Consider the following 22,147-nt stretch of genomic DNA (forward strand, 5'->3'; position numbering starts at 1 on the left):
CTTCTACTGTTGTGCTCTGGAAGCATGGTCTTTCTGCACGCTTCACCTTCATCCCACAGATGCTTGCAAGTCATAGGATGCAATTACAGAAGTGTGGATCTTGGTAAAGTCAGGGAGGGCTGTATCCATCCTGACTAACATGACATGGTTCTGGCTGTTGATTTGGTTTTGTAAGTGGTTCAGTAGCAGCTGTCACAGTATCTTTAAGGATAAGAGGCTAAGAAAACTTTAGCCAAAAATGGCTTCTTTGCTCATGAAGAATAGAAGTGTGCTGTTGTCATTTGGTATTTGAAGAAAAAGATGGGGATTCGAGAAGGTGTAGAATGGTTTCTGAAGGCTAATCTCAGGAAAGCAGGGGACTTCATGAAGGCTAAACCCCATGAAAAAGCTGGTAGCCAGTAACACTAACACTGTTGTTAGTAATGTTGCTTTTGCTTGTCACTGTTTAGGGCCTGATTTGTAAACCACAACTTCTAGCTGTGAAGCATGCTATTTCTAGTAATTAGAGGTGTTTTTTTGGAAAAAATTGGCCATGGACAAAATGAATTCCACAGAGATGTGGCAGACCAATTGTTGCTTTTAAATGTTTATGCATTATTGTTCTTTCTAAGAAATTGTACTGGATCACATATCGTGTAAGTAGAACATATCTTAATTTTCCTCCTGTTGTCTGCTACATCAGCATTAAGCATTTCACCTTTTAACCAATGGTCTCAGTCTGAACTTTTCCAGCTTAAGTTCCCAGCTGTGTAGCTGGCACATTCCCCCAGTCAATGCTCTATTTGGGTCCTTGGTTTTGTGGTCCTTCCAGAGTCCCAGTGCCTGGTTTGGCTGTGTGGTGCCAGCCTGCTGAGGAATGCCTTTCAGGAATGTACTTCATTTCCGGCTTATCTTGAATTCTTTCCTTGTTTTAATACTTCATGCTCTTTGTTTACATGTTGAATGACTCAGTTTTGAGATACAGCTGAGCATTTTTTTTGGATTTTAGAGCAATGGCTTTGTAGTACTACTCAAGCTCTGATAGTATAAGTTACTAATTTACAGTGGAAATTCTACCAAGTGGCATTCAGCACTTCACAAGAAAAATATCTTATTATTTACACAAGGCCTTTTTGAGTTAAAATGTTATCAATCAGTAGTTATATGTTGAGTTGTTACTTGTGTCACCAGCCCTGCTTGGGCCTTATGCCAATGCACATGGTGACAGAACAAAGCCTGGTAGATGCAAGACCATGAAGGAGCTTTTTATCTGCTGTCTTTCAAATCACTATCAAAGGTATAAATTTTTGATTCAGTTGAAGAGAGTTGTGGTGAATTAAAGCGCTTTAAATGCTCCAAATGCATTAGGTTCTTAACTGGAATCTCAACATCTCAGCAAGAGAATAGGCATTTTGACACAGGTGACCTGTTTGCAGGGCTGGGATGGTATCTTCTCTATCATAGGTTTCTCCTCTTGGACTTATGATATAATAATAAAATTTATCCTGTTATTTTCATGTCAGTATAGAAAAAAAAAAAAGAAAGCCTGGAGAAACATTGTTTCAACTCAATTCTGTTTTACACCTAACAGATTCACATTTGTGAATTAGACAATTCTGTAATGATGTTCTTTAGGAATCAATTTATATAACAAAAGATTAAATTATAGAAAGTTATAACTGAGATTTCTGTGCCTATCTCTGTGGTTTCTGAAGGAAATACTCCCTTAAGATTTGCATATTTTAATTCCAGTGGTAGTGGCGGTAATTTATTGTGAGTTTTTTTTTTCTTTCTATCTTTTTCCTTTAGCAGCAGGCAGATTACTAACAGCAATAATATGTGCTCCAGCTTTGTTTCCTTTAGCAGTTTCATACAGTTGCTTTCAGTAAACATACTATACTTATAGGGTGAGCAGAATACAGAGAATATCTTCCAGTCACCTGAGAGAGAGACCAACATGTGAAAGAAAAAGTATTGAAGCAATATGTACTTTTTCCTTGCTTTTATGAGCATAAAGTTCTGAAACAATTTATCCTCCCTTCAGCAATATTTGTGTCTTTCATAAATTATATTTACATATATTTTATGGAAAAATAGCTCCTCTTTCTACCTCTGTAATAAAAAAGTTTTTGAAATCTTCTCTCTAATAAATTAAAAGTAGCCACACCTTCTTCAAAAATCATAAGGGGGAATGAAGTGCCCATTGCATGTTAACTTTTATGATGTCCAAAAAAATCTCTACATTTCTCGCAGATCTCTCCAAAAATAGTGGTCAGGAGTTTGGTTTTAGGAGCAAGAAATTTGCTATCTCGCACTCTATTTTTTGCCTCAAAGTTGATCACTGTTTGGCAATGTATCTATTTTTTGGTTGTTTTTTGTGTTTTTTTTTTTCCTCAGAAAGGTCACTGTTCATAGAGTGAGGATGTTTTACCTCTGACAGCGCTAGCTTTTGTAGTTTTGCAAATATGAATTTCTCAAAACATGGTTTCAGATATGCCTTGTGTGCTAAATGATATGCATACAAGCTCACTTCAGCAGAATGATAGCAGCATCTGTAACAACAGCCATTGTTGCTGGAGAAAGCTCATGTAAGAGTGGATGTGTGGAACTTGTGTCCCTGTGTCTCTGTTCATTTACAGGGTGCCTTTGGACAGATTAGCTCCCTTCTCTCTCCTCTCTGTATGGATTTTAAGCTATATATACTATAATTTATTTTAGCAAGTACCCAGTGAATGGAAACATTGGCCACAGATTGCCGTAGATCTGAAGGCAATGAAGAAAAAATGAACAATCGTGGTCTACAGACATAGGGAACAAAGTACTCCAAATGTAGCTTAGATAAAATGATGCTGATGCATCATTGGTTCAAAGATGGGTGCCTAAAAGAGGGCTAATCTGGTGGAAATGCTGTTGTCTTTTTTAGTAATGTGGATTAAAAATTATGATAATTGGGTTTGGAAATTAAAGTAAAATATGGTAATTTGCCAGATAAAACCAAGATAAACTTTGTACTGTGCTGGGGATTTCAGTACTTGTTATCGTTTACACACAGATTTAATCTGAATTGGCTCCATATCTAACAATGCATTAAAAACAGGAAGTAAGAAAAAGTGTCTTCTTTTTTGAAAACATTTCCCAAATCTAAATCTAAAAATCTTGTCAATATATTATTAAGAGTTATTTTAAAAGATTTTGGAATCATAGACTGCTAATTTAATATAAATGCTAAATAATATTCTGCCAAGGACTGTTTTAAGCCTTTAAAAAAAAAAAAAAAAAAAAAAAAAAGAAAAAGAAAAGGAAAAGAAAAGGAAAAGGAAAAAGAAAAAAACAAAGAAAAAACACATGGAATAACTAATAATAATGAAATAATTTTAGACAGTGCCTTAGTTTGAGGAAATACATTCTATGTTACAGAATTTCAAAAGAGAAAAATATTTTAGAACATTCTCCTTATGCTTCTGTTGTATTTTTACTTTATTGGTGGTGATTTCTACTTTTGACTAGCTAATGGGAATGTATTTTTTCTCTGTATTGCTATTACCTCTTCCTGCTACTTTCCAGGTCACTAATTTTTCTGCTTAGAGTTCATTCTGCTTAGACCGATATGCTGTCTTTTTTAATGAGGTTATTTCTGGGTTATTAGCCTTCCTGTTATATGATACCTTATGTGAAAGATCTAATTGATGTAAATCAAACATAGCTCGCAGAAGAAAATCAAAGTGTTCTTTTAGATATTTTGTAGGTTCATGTGTATCTCAGAAATTCTGTATTTGAGGCTACTTTTTAGACAAGAGGGTTATATGTGGCTAATAACACAAATAAATCTTTTTTTATTCATACATTAACAGGTTCAAAGAAGTGGAAATTGAAGAAATGCATTGGCATTTTGGTTTGCTGAATAAGCTTTAGATGAAATTAGTCTGAAAAGTATTTTGTGGGAGGGGTTTAATTGTACAGTTCAATAACCTCAGCAACATTTTTATTAGAGCATTCTTACATAAGCCGTTAAGCTTTAGGTTAATTTTTACTGCTATTTTCTGGTTATATTTAATAACAGAGGTTGGAAATACAATGAAAATGATGCTGTGCCTTGTTAAAACTTTTGAATGAATTACATTTATGATGCATTTTTCAAATTATTTTTGCTACACATCTGGAAGGATTGTGTTGTAATGTTACATGTATTAAAAGCACGGTTTTTCTTTTTTGTAGTCATTTTACTTGTGGCAATAGCTAGTGCCAAGGGGAATTGTTTGATTTTTGTATGTCACTTTTATCAAAAAGAAAACTGTTTTTTTTTCTTTTTCACATTATCTTCCCTTCTTTTGCCACCTGATATCTTTTTGTCTCTGTTTAAATGTAGTTTAAAGGTGTGCGAGTGACCTTTATCTATAGTGATCTATATTCTTACATACAATGTGAGATGTTTTATGTAACATACACACAGGGGTGGTGGTGTTACTTGAGCAAATGTCTGGTACAGTATGCCCCAATTTACCAACATATGAATATTTAGTTAAGAATTTCACCTGAATTTAATGCTTGCTCTGCCAGTCACCAAGTGATGACATGTTTTGTGTGTTTTAGCGCTGGAGCACATAGCAGCATTGACCTCTGCTGCCACACTTTAATTCCATTTAATGACATACAAAATTGTTTTGATGCAAAAAACTGGGTCAAAATCCTATTTTTATCTACTTTACAGGTCTATAACAAAACTTAGCCTCTAATCAAAAAGCCTTTCATGATAATAGAATACATTTTGTTTTGTCTTGCTCAGAGCCAGTAAGCTGTCCATAACTACTATTCTTGAATCTCTAGTATTTATTATTATTTTTTATTTCACAAGAACTTCAGCACACTTCTGTGCTGAGGGACAAGAATATGGAATGTTTGCTATATTTTATGCTGAACTTCTGAGTGTTCTTGGTGTCAGTGAAGGATTTGCAATTTGAGAAAGCCAAAACTGAATTACGTATTCTGGAAATGGATTTAAAAGTGTCTGCAGAGAATGTCTTTTCAGACCAAACTTCATGATGAATTTTTGATAAATGTTACATCATGTGAAATATTATAGGGAATGAAAACACACATCACAGAAGATACCGTGAATCTAAGCAAAAAAATTCATTTTTTTTTTTCTTGCCAGTGAAAAAATTACGAAAGTTCAGGTAAAAACATAAGAAAATGGCATCCAGTCAAAGGTGGCATCCAGTCAAAGCAAACCTTTCTCTGTAGTTCCATTGTCATCCTGGGCTTACAGAGTATGCTGTCACTTCTGGTTCTGAAGGTATGTACTGTATGTATGAAGATGATATTGCGCTGGCACAGATCTTGCAGTGTGCAATGCTGTTGACTGTCAAATAACTTGTGTCTTTTCCTAAAATGAAGGAGGTAGGCACTTTGTTATAGTTGAAGGATCTGATTACATGTTTTTAAAGAGAATGCAGGTACTCCTGATGCTGCTGCAGCACTGGGAGGTGTAAACTTTCTGTACATTGTATGTTTTAAGAGGTGGAATCTTCGGAACTGTTCAGGCAGCAGTTTCTAGCTTTGTTTTAAAACAACCAAAAAAGCTTTTCCCTTACATTTATGTTCTAGTCCTGGAACTATGTGCATAGTCTGCATCTCTGGGTTTAAATGAGCAGAGGATTTGTGGGCTTGGACACTTTAGGGTTTGAATCTTGCAGCAGGAGAGCAGGTGTGACAGTTCAGGATGTCTGTCATTTATGTTTCAATTCCATGAAGAACACCTTTTTCTTTGAATGATTTAAGTTGCAAATCCGGGTCTGCAGACTTGGCAGGAATCCTCTGCTTCTGTTTGCTTTGCTTGCTCTCAAAGAAATATTTATCTTCAAATTAGGGGCTCTGTAGGTAGGGGGCGTATTTATGAGCTCTTAAAAATGCGAGAGCAATGGTGTAAATGTCTCAGGTACTCAGTATGGTGGTGAATCTTTTGTTTTGTTTTGCTGTGTTTTGTTTGGACACTGAAGAAAGGGAAGTTGCATTCCAAATTTATAGATGTACTTTCACATTTGCTTTTTCAGGTGTGTGAAATGGCTGGTGCTTGCTTCCAGGCCTATATCATAATCTAATAAACCTTTAATCTGGCAGAGTCTTTAAACCACTCTTTCTGAGTAATTTAAACTGTTGTATCTGCCTGCCTGTAAAAGATGGATAGTATTACTATTCACCTGGGGACTATCTTCATTAATAAATTTGGATGAGATTCCATTCACTCTTTTCATCTGCGCTTGATATGGAATTCTGCAGGTGCAGTCAGAAACGAAATTGGGGTGGAGGGGAGGAGGGAAAAAAAGAGCATCTAACTTCATAGCAGATTTTTTTCCCTTTTGTTTTTACCATTTTGACATATCACTTTACATGATCGGTCACTCTTACTGCTATAGCCAAACCCACTAGTATCTATGAACATTGATAGCATTTGTAGTTTTTTAAGAGGCTCTGTTAACATCAAATATGAATATTCTTTTTATCTTTGCTGATAGTAATTAAATGCAATAGAGATCATCCAGGACTTGGAAACGCAGGCCAGTGTTCAGAGCTGCAACTACTTAGAGTTTGAGTTTGGGTGCAGACCTGGGGCTCAGGATTACTTTGAACTTGTCTTCATCTTAGGGTCATTAAAATATCTGTTATAGATGCTGTCCTGAGGCCCTTTCCTCATTTATAAAATGTTTTTGAATTTTACAAGATGATGCATGGATAAAGTTATTACTACTGCATAGCACATCTCATGTAAAATTTTTTTGGAATGTTTTCAGCCTTTGTCACTTGAAGGAAGTGGCTCTTCTGCATTTGGGTATCTGATGTGCAGGAAGGTGGTTGGTGGCATACTTAAAACATGGCAGGTTATTGATCAACAATGTACAATTTGAGGGTGTACACATTTTTTTTTTTTTTTTAATTTGTATATGAAATGCTGGGAATTCTATCTCAGTACTTCTACAGTTTGTGTACAAGCAAGAAAAGATGAAAATTCCTTCTATCTGCCTGCTAATAATTAAAAAAGGAGCAACAGGGACTTAAGATATAAAAAACTTCAATTGTTGCACTTCTATTCGAAGCAAGAATTCATAATGTGGAGGAGCAGTGAAGAGCACCAATACCTTTCTTTTTCAGTATCCAACTTATCAGAAACATCAGTGCTAAGAACATTGTGTTTTCTGATCTAGCAGTCACAATATGTTTTATTTCAAAGTAGCATATCATGATAGCCAGTCAGTTAGCACTTTGGTGACAAAGTGTATATTGCAGCTCCTTTTTACTGTGCTGTATGGGAATAGCCTATCTTGGCAATGACCCCCATAGGGACCCTCCTGCTGTGAGGACTGTGGAGTGACTCTCAGGTTGATTGGATGACTTGTGCAGGTCACACTGAACCAGCTGTAATGTTACCTGGTTTGTGCATCGTACCAAGTGAGGACATTCTGCTCTATGGACATGATGAATTTCATGAAAACTCAGAACAGAAATTAGAAGGACTTCTACTCTTTTCTAAATTTACTTGCAAATGGACAAAATTTAAATGTGTCAATGCACCTTAAAGCTGGACAAAGACAAAAGCCTTCAGCAAAAGCCTTGCTTCCTGAAGGAGCTGGGTCTCTGCATTAGTGACTTTAGGAGCTGGCAAAAAGTTCCTAAAACGGTAGAAGCAAATGGGCTCTGTGATGAGCATGTGAAGAGTGGCTTAGAACTTTAGAACCACCAACTTTGGGGTCATCTATAAATGTTGAAGCTAAAAGTGCTAATGAATCTTATATGAAAGCAGATACCTATTTTTGTTAAGTTTGTAAGTCTAATAAGTTTAATGTTTTCATTTTTTCCCCTTATCATTCTCTTCTGTTTTCTATCAACGATACTGAATGGATTAAATCATGCTCCATGCACCATGAACTCCCACTACTTTACTCACTCACCTACTACTGGAGTACTACAGAATGTGTTAGTAAGAGCACTAACTGCAAGCATTTTTATTTCTCCTGCTCCTTTTTCATATCCCAGAAGATGAATTCTTATATACCCAGTTCAACATGTAGATGGCCAATTTACATTGTAATTCCTAAAACAGTCTGTTTAGAATTTATGCTAGCTAGAGCTCATTGGTGCTGAGCATTTCCAAATTCCTTTTCCTTACTTGCACACGTTCTGACAGGAAACATTATTCTTTTCAGTTAACCTGTCTTTCTGAGATAATTAATTTGTATTTGGAACTTTCAAAAATATTTTAATTAAAAGTCAGATTTACACCAAAATGTTTCCCGGGATCCTGGATTTTCTTTGTTTTATACCATGTGTACACTTCTTCAGAGTCCTGCAGTAAATCCACAGTCATGTAACATATTCTGCAACCCTCAGAGATATCCTGGGAAAGTAGATTCCACCTACTGTTTTTTTCCAGGTCAGATTGCTTTATAAAGTGGTCTGGAATGTGAACTTCCTTCTCTGTTGTGGTCTTGTTTTGTTTGAAGCCATCTTTACATCATGATAAAACTTCTTTAAAAACAAAAACATAAAATACTTAATTTCATTAATCTGTTTAGCAATATCAATATAATGAGCCATAATATTGATTTTTTTACTTAGGATTTAAAATCTCTATTTCTTTCCACAGAATTAAATGCTTCAAACTGATAGTCAACCTCTTTACAGTCCCCTCTTTAATTTAGTTGTTATAATTAGGCATTAACTGGTGTCGGTGCTATAGCCAGTTACAAGCCATTCTGTTCTGCTTGTCTTGATTATCACAGTTTAGATGTAAAGTAAATTAGAATGAAAGACTATACAGTCCAATTACAGATAAAAGCAGCAAACTCTACTGCTGTAATTAGATGCCAGTACTATTTTTCTTAGATTTTCTATCTCTGAGGGCATTTCTTGTAGCTACTTTGCTGAAGCTAATGTTTAAAGATTTAATAAATGTTGTGTGTCTTTGTAGCATCATCTTTGCTCCTTAAGCTGTAAGTAGCCTGTTCTGAGGCAGATTTCAGTGTCCACGCATTTCTTGTGTGTGACACACTTCTCTTCCGAGGTGAGGGAATGGGTTATCTATATTACAGGTGCATTGACATTGATAAGCACGAGAGTGAGATATTTTACGTGTGTTTTCAGGTCTCTTCACTTGTATTAGTGCTTACTGCTGTAATGCAAGCTAGTACCATTCATTTCTCCTCTGCCACTGCAGGTGTGAGTGAGTGCGTGGAGGGTTCCTCCACCACTGTGGCTGCTTCACCAGAGGACCTCTGTGAATCTGCCACAGATCTGTCTCTGCTGTACCTCATTGACAGCCACAGTTTAGGCGGCACCTCTCAGATTTATTCATTTAAAAGAATCTCTACTTCATAGAGTTCATGGGATAAGGGGAAGACAAAGACACCCAGCAGGCAATTGACTTTCTCAACATCATAAACATTTCCTGGCTTGCAGTCCACTACCCTACAAACGAATTCTTGTTATCTCCCTAAGAAATCTTTTATAAATGGGCACACAGGCATCCATAAGATAGCAAAAAACAATGTAGGCTTGGGTCTGCATTTCTCAAGTGCTCAGTCTTTTGTTTGCCTTGATATCTTTTGCTAATAACAATGAAGTGTATGAGTGGCAAAAAAGCACTATATCCGAATTCACAGAAATGTTATGAAAGGGATAAGAGCGACAAGAGCTATTTCAGCCCTTCAGCAAGATGGTCACTGTAAATGTGACATTTTTGGTATTTTGACCAGCAAAGACAATGTACTTGTGCTAATTCATAACCACAAGGAATACTTTATGTCAGCAAAAATAAAAATTTGGCAGTGTTTATCCATAAGTCCATGATGTACAAAGGAAGTACCTTTATAATAACTCAAAAGTCAGGTATTTGCTTCAACTGATCAAAATAACCTAACAATTTTTTTGAATTGAAAAATTCAAAAGTATGAGGGCTGCTGTGAAAACAGTACTTCCTATTTTCTTATGCTGGCCCACAGTGTCAGAGGTAGATGTTGGTAGTATGACAGTAGAGGTTGAACCTCCCCACCGATATTCTCTTCCATTTTGTTGCCATGTCACAAATCAGCAGAGGTGCAGTCTGGCAAAAAAGAGTCTGACGTGGAAGTGCAAGAAGTTGCAAAGTTGTGTCACTGAATACCTCCATATGCAAAAAAGTGTTACCTATCGCCATTCATCAATGCTTGCTGATTATTACACGTGCAGCATGCAGGCTTTTGTTCTGCTGGAGGAACTACATAGCTAATGCTGGTGACTGTGTTGGAAAATAGTGTTTTGTAGCATAGAATTTGCTCTATCAAAGAGTGTTATTGTGTTCTTTGCAGATGTTGTATTTTTCAAGGAAATAAACAGGAGGCATTATTTTTGGAGCAACTTATGTATAATCTTGTTTTGGGAAAAACTGAATTTTAGTTAACGCTTTGGAGGGACTTTGAATTAAAATAATTGGTCTAAACTATTTATTTATTTATTTATTTTGTGAAGTTGCTTCAATTCATTCCATTGCATATTAAATACTCTTGTAAACATTAGTATTATGTGTATAATGCTACCCTTGGTGTTATATGCTTAATATTTTACATGATGCAATCAGAATAAGATTGCTGAAAGAATAATTTCTTCATAAACATATATCTGAAAATGTTATTGGGGACGGTATCTTGCTGGAAAATAAAGTAATTGTTTTGCACCAACTTGCAATCTCTTCACTTGAAATAATTGAAATGCCTGTTACAGAGAAGTTTTCTAGGCCTTCAGGAAATGCTAATATGTATTGGTATGTAACTGAGTATCCGAGGTGTTGTGCTGTAAATCACAAAATATCTATATATGATAAAATTGAGGAAAAATTGAGGAGTATACTGCTCCTTCTGTGTGAAATTTGCTCGAGTAGAGTTCAGTCGAGTTGCTTGGAGCTTAGGTCACCTAGTCTACTCTTTTAAAGGTGAACTAAACCTCTGGAGCAGAGTTTGAGAGCACGGCAGTAACACTACTGACTCAAATAGCGTCTGCATTTCTTTTACACCACTTCCATGATGTACTTGAAACATCAAAGGCATCTATATAAGAGCTTCACAATGGACTTTACATTGTCTGGAGAACTTGTATCACTATAGAAACAGGAAATCTAAAGAAATTTTATGTGAGTATCGTAATATTAGAGACCATTATTGGAGCAATGTTATAGCTGGTAGTAAAAGAGATTTAAAAAACATACTTGTGTTATCGATGTTTCTCTCTACCTGCTGTGTTTGAGTATCATTTTAATGTACCCTTAAAGTGGAAAAGGCTCATGTTGTTTGATTCTCTAGGGTAAAGTTAATTGGTAATTTAAACCAAAATGATAATCAAAAAAACATTTAGTAAGTTACATTTTTCAAAGCAGTGTTAAAACTTCCTGTTTCACAGCGAATGTACAGAAAACGATGTATGTTGATTTAAGGAGACTCAGTTTTACTTGATTAATTTTCTAAAGATCACTTAAGGTGTAAGCTAAGCATATATTTTCTTGTGAAACCAAATTCGTCTGACCCCTTGCTAATTTTACCTACAATTAGTTTGGTGTAATTATCACAGCATACAACAATTTAGTCTGCTTCCACAAAAAAAATATATTGTTCATGAGGCCATAAAACTCTTTAAAAATTGCTTAATGAACAACTCAGCCGTGTGTCTTAGAAGATGAGAATTGCTATTAAATGTGTAGAATGTGGAGATGCAGTATGTGGACATTGTGCATAATGATTTTGATATAAAATCCACCTTTCAGGATATTCTACAGCATGGAAAAATGCCATGAAAGACTGCATCTAGACATATCAGGCTTAAATGAGATGATGTGTGCAAGCTAAATCATGGTATCTCCTCATTTCCAAAGTCTTGTGTTTTCCACCTTAGTTAGTACCTTAACGTGAACTCAGATTTTCTTTTATTGGCAGTGAATTTTGCTTTTAATGAAAATAGTTTCATTGTTCGTATTTGGGATCTGGGGCTGAATTATGGACTAATACTTAAGGTGAAATTGTTTGATGTCAGTGCTGCCCAAAGCTAGCAGACATACATGCCTAGAACATCCTATTGTGATTTTCTTCATTTTAGGAAAGGAAATTGCTAAAAGTTATGCCAGGCTTAGTTCATCTGACAGTCCAGAAATAAGGAGTTGCTCAATGAATGAATATTGAGATGCCTTTAACAGAATGTGTTTTTTTCACCAGAGTTGTTCCACACGTTATTTTGCTGTGTAAATCCACAGAAATAACTTCTGGTTTTCAATATATCTGCTTTTCTAACAAGGTGAAGCCAAACAGATTTCTTCCCACATCAATCCAGAGACTGAAGCAGCTTTTACTTTATTTCCTCTTTAGATGATGGTGGAGACTGGGGCACCTGCTCTCACTGGACCTTTATCAGGGGAAATAAATAAATAAATCCAGAAAAGCTGTCTTCAGTTTCATGGTAATGGCTATGAACCCTTTCCTTTTAGCTCAAAGGTTAAATAGAAAGCGATAAATAAACAAATGATTAATTTCCGTAACTCTTCACTTGCAACAAAATAATACTTGCAGCCTATTATCTTCTATGGAAGTGGATGCTGCTCAAGAAGATGGCAGCTTTGTGAGGAACTGATCAGTTGATAGATCTGAATTAATTCTCTGTTCGTAGTATGATGGTATTGGAAAAGGAAAACAAGCAAACAAGACAAAACAAAAAGCCAGAGTCTGAAATGAGGTTTCCAATTAGAAATAAATAGTGCTTAAAGTCAACTTGGGCTTTTAGGTAAATGTAATGTTTTGCCATATATTTCCAGAATTAGGGGGAATGGATCATTGCCTTTTTAATTTAGCAAGAGCAAACTGAGTCACCTAAATATTAGTCTATGTATTTACTGTAGCTTCTATCACTGTTATCATGATGCTGATGTGTGATTTCTCTTCTTCAACAGCTTTTTTCCTTCAGCCATTTTTGTGGCTTGAAATCTTATTGTCATTTCACACTGCCAAACTATATCAAGCAATCTGTTTCCATTGCCAATTGTAACAGGATGATGTACTTGAGCTTGAAAATATTGTTTCTATTCTAACTTTTGTCAACAGTGTACAGTAAAGTCTTTTGGGTGATACTTTCAAGATGCACGCAATATTAGCCAAAATGGTGTCAGTCATAAAAGTTCCTTGTCTTTGGGGTGGGAAAATGGTAAATAATGCAAGTTTTTGAAAATCCTAACATTTACTGCAATGGTTTGTGGCTTCATAAGATCTTGTTTCATTGGTTGCCATGCCTCCAAAAAGCATCATCCTGTGCACGACACAAGACCTCTTTCCCTAGGAAGCTAATGGAATACCTCTTGGCAACTTTCCAGCTAATAGTCTGCTCCAGATGGCATTGCTTACAACTTCTGAGAAGCACAGGAGCAGGCAGCAATTGCCTTATTCTGTCTGTCAAATAAACAATACATGTTTTGGAAGGTTGAGATGCAGTAAAAATAAATCAAGATGCATAAACTGAGTTCATACGTGGAACTGTTCCAATTCAGTGTGGGAATTCCATGTAATACCTCGTGGCATTAAAAATGGTAGGCTCAATTTTTAGCATGGCACCTCCATAAGGAAAATGACTGCTCTGTAAGAGAAGTGGCGCCTTTTGGCAAAAAAAACACCTAGTAGACTGAATGCTATTACTTAAACAGAACCAACCCCATGGCAATTTAGACAGTGAATCGTCTGGCAATTCAGACAGTGAGCGTAGAAAAACCAAACCTTCTTTTTGCTTAAGAATTAGAGCATTCATTGTGGTTATCCAAGTAGTCAACTGTACAAGCACAGTTAAGAATTTGGATTTTCCTGCTTGCTCTTTCCTTGCATATTATAGGTAAAGATATGTCAGCAATTTGTAAGAATTAGGCCCAGAGAAATATCATTGTGACTGTTGTGAGAAAACAATGGAATAACTGAGATTATTTACTCATCTTGTGATAAGAGCCACAATATATGCGTACTGATTTTACTCTTTATTTTCTCTGTATGTGCTCGTTGCTTGTCAGTTTATTGGTCTGTAAGAAGACCCCAAAATAGTAGTAATTAATCTTTAGTGATACTGAGTATTCTATTAGCTGAGAATAATAACTTTTACTTCCCCTCTGAGGGCTTCTTTAACCTTTGTGAAATATGAAGTATTGTTCTCAATTAGTTTACAACAAGGAGAGAAATACAGAGATAAACTGAAGTCATGGGAAAGTTACTGTAAGCAATCCAGATCAAATGTTTAATTGGTATAAATTGGCCTTCCTCAAATTTTTGTGTGCAGTTATAAGTATCCTGATGAAGATTAGTTTATTTGCCATCTCTACCAGTGATTTGAGATTTTTTTTCAATAGAAATGTTTTTTTCCTCTTTTTACTAGATGACTGTCTGCAAGACTCATGACTGTACCTCTATAGCACGCTCATAGGCATCAATTTTTTCAATAATCCAAAAAAGAATTCTTGTGGACATACAGCAAAGAAGGATTATACAAATTCAAATTTGTATATATGATAAATGTACTTATCACTCACCTTTTGGCAGCATTACCTCCTCTCTGCTTGCTCATCCATGTATCCTGATGCTCTAAAGCCATGAATAGAGTCAATCAGTCCCTGTAATTTTAAAATCAGACTCTTTTGGTTTGGACTGCTTTTAGCCAGAAGTATAATTAACTTGTCCAGTTGCAGGCCTACCAAATTTCTGTGCAGAATGTGGTTCCTGTATAGTTGGTTTCTGACACTGGAAGGTGGTTATTCCTTAAATTCCAAATGTGTATGGAACTTACTTTCTTATGCTTCTCTTACAAGACATTATGCATATACTACTATGTGTAGTGAAGTCTATCACTCTTCTAGAGATTACTGAATCATAATTAAAAATGTAATTTGTGTCCATAATATAATTTACGAAGATTCATCGTTAAACAGTGTTCTAACATCTTTTCAGGGACACTTTCTAAAATTTCAGCTTGCATAAGCAGTAGATAAGTGAAATGTATTGAAAAAGATTTTTCATAATGAGTAGCGTATTTTTAATCATTTCTCCTTTACAAGCTGGGAAATAAACTATTTTTGTATATTTTCTGAAATAACTTCTTTGACTACAACATGAATTGCTTCTTGAATGTGGAAAAGGTAGGGGAAAAATCTCACAGAAGTAATTGAAGCTAAATAATTATTTGTTATTTTTATATATTACTGACGTTCTAGATGGGGAATATATGTTATTGAAAAATTATAGTATGCTATAGTATATTATTGTAGTATTATATTATTAACATTATATTAACATGTATATGTAATATATATAGTTACATGTAGAGTATAATATATCACTAGTATATTAGAGTATATTGTAGTGATTCATGTAAGCTATTAGAGCTTCTTTTTCCCCTCCCATGAAAAAAAGAAATGCTAAAGTTCCTGTACAACTGATCAGAGTTTGTCATTTCATTTACATAATCTTTTCTCTGTACGGGGGGAAATGATTCTTTCATTTCTTTGTATTCTTTGGATAGTGGAACCAGATGAGAATAATGCTTGTTTTGGCACTTCCCCAAAGGGAAATATAGATTTTGATGTTGGTGAAGATGACTTCAGCAAATAGTGCACATAAAAATCTAGCATTTTGTGCAAGTTCATAAGAAGAAACTACAGAATGGAATAACTTTTATGAAGAAAGTCTTTGTCTTATTTGGCGAATAGGTCCCTGCGCTACCATAATAATGCCCAGTCCTACAACTACAAACACTTATTTGTTCAAAGTGAATATTAACATTGTAATTTACTATCTAATTACGATTTTATAGTAATAACTGAAAATGTGTTCTTAAAAAGCATAGCGTTTGCTGCCTCACACAGTTTGTAGCAGTGCAGCATGTGATTTTTGCCAGTACTCCCTCAAAACAGATTTCTTAAATCTTGACTTTGATTTTAACAATTTTCATACTTATACCTTTCCATTAAAAAAATAAATTTTCTGAAAGCTGCTATTAGCAATCCTGCATTACCATTAAATCATAGCTGATGAATAATTAGTTTTAATGGTTGCAGATTTAAGCCCCATTATTATTTTGTACAGCAAACCTTGTTCATGTAAGAGGCCCCTCTGCATTTTATTTCTCAAGAAATATGCTTGACTAATTTGCAAGGTGCAAAGGAACGGCTTGCTTTTGTAAAAGACTGTTGTTTTTGTCAGCTAATCTGAAATACTTTTCACTTTAAGCCACGGAACTAAAATCCATTTGAAAACCAGCTAAAACAAGATTAATATTTAGAAATGAGGCATGATTGAAATGTTGACTTGCTTGTGAAAATTACTAGAAGTTGTAATTTTGAAAGAGAAAATTATTCTGAATTAACTTCAAAAAGAAGCTTTTATTAGTAATATCAATTATACTTATTTTATAGATTTTATTATATTAGTCTTAGAACAACAAAATTTTCCAGTGAATTCAATTTTATTAATTTTCATTTATTTGAAGTTTATATAAATTATAGTTGTCTAAAATGATACCGATACATGTAAGAATTAATATTAGGTAACTGATGAATATTAGGGTGTACAAATTCTAGAGCACCCCGAAATTATGTGGTGACTGTCAGTAGATACATCTCTATTTTAGTAGTCAACATAAAATATGCCAAAGTGCTTGTTGTATTAAAGATGTCCTGGGCTTGTAGGGTTTTTCCACAAGTGTGGATTGTGTGTGTGATAACTCACACGTGCCTCTGCATTTAACCAGTCACGCTGTTGGGGCTGATAGGACATTTTTCTCTGGTAGGCTGAAGAAATCACAGTTCTGCAACTTCTTGTTTTGTGTTATGAAGCTGCATATACCTCAGCAGCCAATTATTATTTCATATGCAAAACCCAATTATTGTGAGTTCCACTAACTGTCTCAGATGTTGAGAAGTAATTCAGCAATTGCTGCCTGGTACAGCCTAAAGAATTTTTTTCCGCAGTATTTGTGGATAGAGATGGTATAAAAAATCCATTTTTTGTGTGCTGCTTAGAGAGTATTCACTGTTTAATTTTATCAATAACATTTATGTTTACATTTCCTTGAAACAGCAGAGTATGTATGCTTTTGCATCATTCTATTCTTAAAACCTTCTCCATTTGCTTTGCTCCTGATGGTTCCTGAGGAAACCATCGTTTCTGATCTTCTCATTTATGCTGTCACCAGACAAAAGGATTTAGAGTGGGATAAACCAAATGGTGGCTGAGGAATGGCTGATATTTCATTGGTCTTTTTGCTGATTGTTTTCTGGTGAAGGAAAGGAATAACTGTATACCATTCTTTATTGTCATCAGCTATACCTGTTTTACTGCTTATGTTTTTACTTGTGGGTTGTATTTAATGGAGTGCTTGACATCCTGTGTGTATGTTGGGATGCAGCTGGATTGTGCTTTGCAGATTTTGTGGCATCTTCTGTTCCTGACCCTGCTATGTACTTTCGAGGGCCATTGATAATGCGTAAAATTGAGAATCTGAAAATCTGTCATTTTTTTGTGGGAGAGAATAATGTATGAGTTGAAGTTTGAAGGTAATGCTGAATTCATACTGGCTCCATGAACTGGGTTGGATTCTGGGCATCGTGGACATTTCTTCTGTTATATCAATTTCAGAGTGATGTAAGGGTTGCTCTTTGCAGCTCCAAACAACCAAAAGCAGGCCCTTAGGCTGGAATGAAGTGAATGACAATATTACCTGAAGAAATAGCATTCCTCTGAATTGTTTTATAATAGCCTGGTCCTAAGGCTGGAATTTTGGCTGGAATGGAACTTAGTCTAGACAAGTGTTCTTTCAAGCCAATTTAAGGATGTGTGGGATAAGCATCCTCAAATTGTGTGGAACAGACTGGGTTTGTTGAAATGCTCTGAGGCTGAGCAGCCGATAGATGTAAGCTGGTGGCATTATCACTGGAGATGGCTTCAGGTTGTGCTGGGGTACTCAGGCAGCTTCCAGATATTCAGCAGGGTTTTCAAGGGTGGTGGAGCTTTTTCAATATAAAGAGAATATGATTCATTAATAAGAACAAAACCAAATGGAGCTTTTGTGCCACATGTGGCAGTGGGGCTTTGTGTCTTGGGCAATGCGCTATTCAAAAATTAGTAAGGAATCAGGGGGAAGGCCTCCTGGGAAAGCTAATGTATGAGAGTCTGCTGATAATCCTGCTGTTATAGGGGATAAAAAATTTAGTTGCAGAGAAAAGTTGTAGTATTTCTCATTCCTCAGAGGGACTTTGTTCCTATGAAAATAAAGCTAAGACAGCTGCAGTCATTAGAGAGACATCATCATTTTGCTTGTAAGGTCATCTCTTCTGTCGAAAGTATTTTGTCACAGGACAGAGATGGCTACTTTCACTGCCAAAAAGCCACTTTAAAAGATTGACAAGAGAGATTAAAGAGGATACAGGAACTTGGAAGAAGTTCGTTTAACCTTTTAATATGGTGCCATTTTGGCAGCAGTGAGTCTGTGATAGGATTAGTTAGGGACCAAGCATCTCTGGAATTGTGTTCCTCTTTTTTTCCTTTTTTTGTTTCTTTCCATTTAAGGCATCAATTAAGAGCAATTTCACCAGGGCAGTAAAGCAAGAAAGTAAACAGTAAATAAGCAGCAAGCAAAATTAAAAACAGTAATGAGCCTTATGAACATGGGGGTGTTACAAGGCTTGAAATGCATTTATTTTGGAGCTTTGCATGTTCTGGGAAAACATAATGACTTTGTGAATGTATTGTCTCATTTTACATTGCAGAGATTCCATTTATTGGCCCTGGAGACTGACAAGGAACCGACACCTGTGCCCAAATGTTTTCTGAACCTTGGCAGCAACAGGCATATTCATTATGCAGCAGTTGCAGATCCAAGTGTGCTCAAGGCACGGGAGAGCAGCAACCTTCTCCCTTGCAAGGAAAAACAGGTTAAGTAGCAAAACAGCTGGTGCAGTGGAATCCCTAACATGTTCCATCTTCAAGAAAACTGGTGCTTCTGACTGTGTGTCACAAGTGCAAGCTGCAATTTATGGTAAGTTTGTTCTGACAGCTAAATGCTGGGCACTGGAGATCTCATTAGAATTGGGAAACCTCAAGATGCTTCATTTCTCTGTGCCAGTTAAAGCAATTAATAAATTAATGCTTACAGCACCTTTTAACATGGATCTCAGCTACAGAGAGCATTTGCACTTTCGGACGTTTTTTTGGTCCTTAAATTCAGTTCAATGTAGATAGGCAAAAAAGTAAAGTTACCTGTTCTGTGTTAAATAAGGTTTATCATTACTATGAATCATGTAAAAAAATAGTTCAATGAGAAATTATGTACAATTAAACAGTTATATGTTATCTGAACATTGGCAGTGGTCAGGTTAGTGTCCTACCTGTCACTAAGTTTAAGGTTGATTACTTCACCAAAATGTCAGATTTCCCTTACAACAGCATTTTATGTAAGTGAAAATCCTGGTTTGTAACATCACTTCCATATTTTGTGTGCCCATATCTACAATAAGGATAGAATTTCATTACAGTAAGGCCTGACGTAAACGCAAATGGATTTTATTTTTAAATAGGACTGTCTATATAGACTATAAAAGGAAAGTTTTGTGAATACGGTATTTCAGGAGCACTGTGAAGCAATTAGGATCATCCATTTAGTGAATTTTGGTGGTCAGAAAGGCATTAGCTAGTATCAGGCTTTCTCATTCATCATACTCCTTTAGTTACAGATAAACAAGGTGATACTGTGTCTTGCTAATTCTCAGATATCATTATATAATATGATTGTGTTCTTGGGAGACTGTTGAAGGCCATTTCCAATTACTATTGTATATAGGAAGCATTGGTTTTAAAATAGTGAGGTTAAGAGTGACAGCAAACAAAATGCAGTAGGGTCTTTGTGTGTGTGCTATGCTAAGACCATGTTTTTTTTTTTCTGTGTGTGTATGTGTGTGTGCTGCAGGAGGGAGTGATTTGGTGTGTTGAAAGCTTCTACTGCTCATGACCATAAGAAAGGTATTTGGCTTTTTAAGATAGAATTTTTGATGTCAAGATCGCTGGGTTCATACTACTAGCCAGATGGGTTTGGAGGTGTGCCAAGAAACTAAGAGCAATTGATAAACCCCAGAAAAGCAGTAAGTGAAAAGCTAGAAAGCTTTTGCAAATTTTAAGAGCTAGGATGGTATACACAGGGATGATCATATAATTCTGAAAGAGAGCTTGATTACTTCACAAAGAGAGTTATGTGCCAGCATGCTAATGGTCAAACCCTTAGAGTTTTTCACTTTGCTTCTAATGAGTGCCCTAGAAGTTTGGATCTTGATACGAACATTATCTCTCTCTAAGATGATTAGTTTGAAACCCTAAATGCTGTTTCTGTATGCGTGTGTGTGCATATCCTTTAGTCTAGATTCTATTGGTCAGATTAGTCACATGGATGAGGTTTTACAGACGTGGTCCCAACTCAAATGCAGTGGATTATATTGACACGTTTGCTGCGTCATTGGTCAAAATGAATTCAGCTGTGTTATGCATGGAGTTAAATGTCAGCTGTTGTTCTTCACCAAACAACCAAAGGACAAATCTAAGGAATAATTCTGTATTCCACTGCTTTGAACTTCACTGACAAGCGTTATCTTTCTGATGCTGAGTTGTTCTCAAGTTGTTGGATTCCCATGTGTTGTTAAGCTGCAAGCTTTGGCAGCAGAAAAATTCTCTCTGAACCTTTGGGGAAAATAGAATAAGAAACTTTCTATAGGCTTTATATGCATCTTGAATATGTGTTCTTGAACTCTTTTCCTTTACCATTTTCTAATACTCTTCTGTATAGCCTGTAAGAAAATAACAGATGCATTGCTTATCACGTCTAACCTTTCCTCTCCTCTTTCTTTTCTGTAAATTTGTGTGAATTCCTACTTGGCATTATAGGTGTGCTTGATTCATTTCAAGAATATCAGTACTCCCACTGATAACCAAAGGACCATTAGTATGCAATTATATGCACATATCCAAGTACCTTGCTGAGTTGTAGCTTATGCATTCTGAAATATGGACATTCTTGCAAAATCCATTGATTTTTAACCCACATCAGTTGAACTGTTTCCATTTTCAGTAATGAGATTTTGAACAGACTCCATATGAAAACAGGTTTAAGTTACTTGGTACAAGAGCTGACCCTGGAAAATGCCTGAAAAAATGGTTGCACATTGTGAAATTAATGTTAATAAATAGCAATTCCAACCTGTAAACTATGGCAAATGCCACAGTAGTCATCACAGCTGGCATGTGAATGGCTTTTCATGACTGTGTGTTTCTGATTTATCACTTGTTCACTGGCACTGAAATCAGTTTAACAGATATGTGCTTTAGTATTGCATAGAGAGAATTTCATTAATGTCTTGAAGTTGCAAAGCTAGTAACTTCAAAGTTAGGAAATATTAGAATTAAGTTCCTAACCTTAATTCATGTCCCTTGTCTATGCTTACAGACATATGATGCTAACTACATGATCAGAACAGTGTGTGTTTCTGGGGGAACAAACCTGATTTGGTACATAAAACTAAATCTTGTTAAGTGAGCAGTTAGCCATTACTTTTTTCTTCCTTGGTTAAGGTGTAATCTCGGTCTGTGTTTACTGTACACTGTTAGTACTGTGCTTTGAATACAGTGATTGTTAGGGAACTTTTTCTGTGGCTGAAACTTTCAGAAAATGGTGATTTTCTGGAAGCAAACACCCAGGAGAGAAAATGGTATCCCAATTTGCTATAGCTGTTTAAAGGGCGAATGAAAACTGTGTGCTATAATTAGAAGTATAAGCAGCTGATAAAGCCAATTCAGGATTCAAGTGTGATCTAAATCTGTAAAAGATTTGTGTTAATGTGAAAGGGAAAATATTTTCTAATCATAGAAGCTGAAGTTGTATTGTGCTAAACTTTCTGTGAGAATAAATGGTTTTAGTGTGTATGATTCTCTTTGCACATGTGGGTATGTGGGTACTGTACCTGGTGAGGCAGGAGGAAAGTTTGCTCCTCTGGAATGTAACGTTATTAATGAAATTAATTTGAAATGAATATTTAGATATAGGTATAAATATATGGAACCAGAAATAATGTTACTTGTGAAGGCTTCATGCAGTTGTG

The 22,147-nt window shown here is 35.7% G+C and overlaps 1 long non-coding RNA gene across 1 annotated transcript in view; it reads left to right on the forward strand.

Moving 5' to 3' along the window:
• LOC125699394 (uncharacterized) overlaps positions 1 to 22,147 on the forward strand; it is a 323,127-nt gene that overhangs the window by 164,660 nt on the left and 136,320 nt on the right. Inside the window, exon 4 of the long non-coding RNA XR_007379529.1 lies at positions 18,776 to 19,044. This is a non-coding gene — a long non-coding RNA (uncharacterized LOC125699394). The remainder of the gene's footprint in view (positions 1 to 18,775; positions 19,045 to 22,147) is intronic.

This window comes from Lagopus muta, chromosome 12 (genome assembly GCF_023343835.1).
Source record: "Lagopus muta isolate bLagMut1 chromosome 12, bLagMut1 primary, whole genome shotgun sequence".
Lineage (NCBI taxonomy): Eukaryota > Metazoa > Chordata > Aves > Galliformes > Phasianidae > Lagopus > Lagopus muta.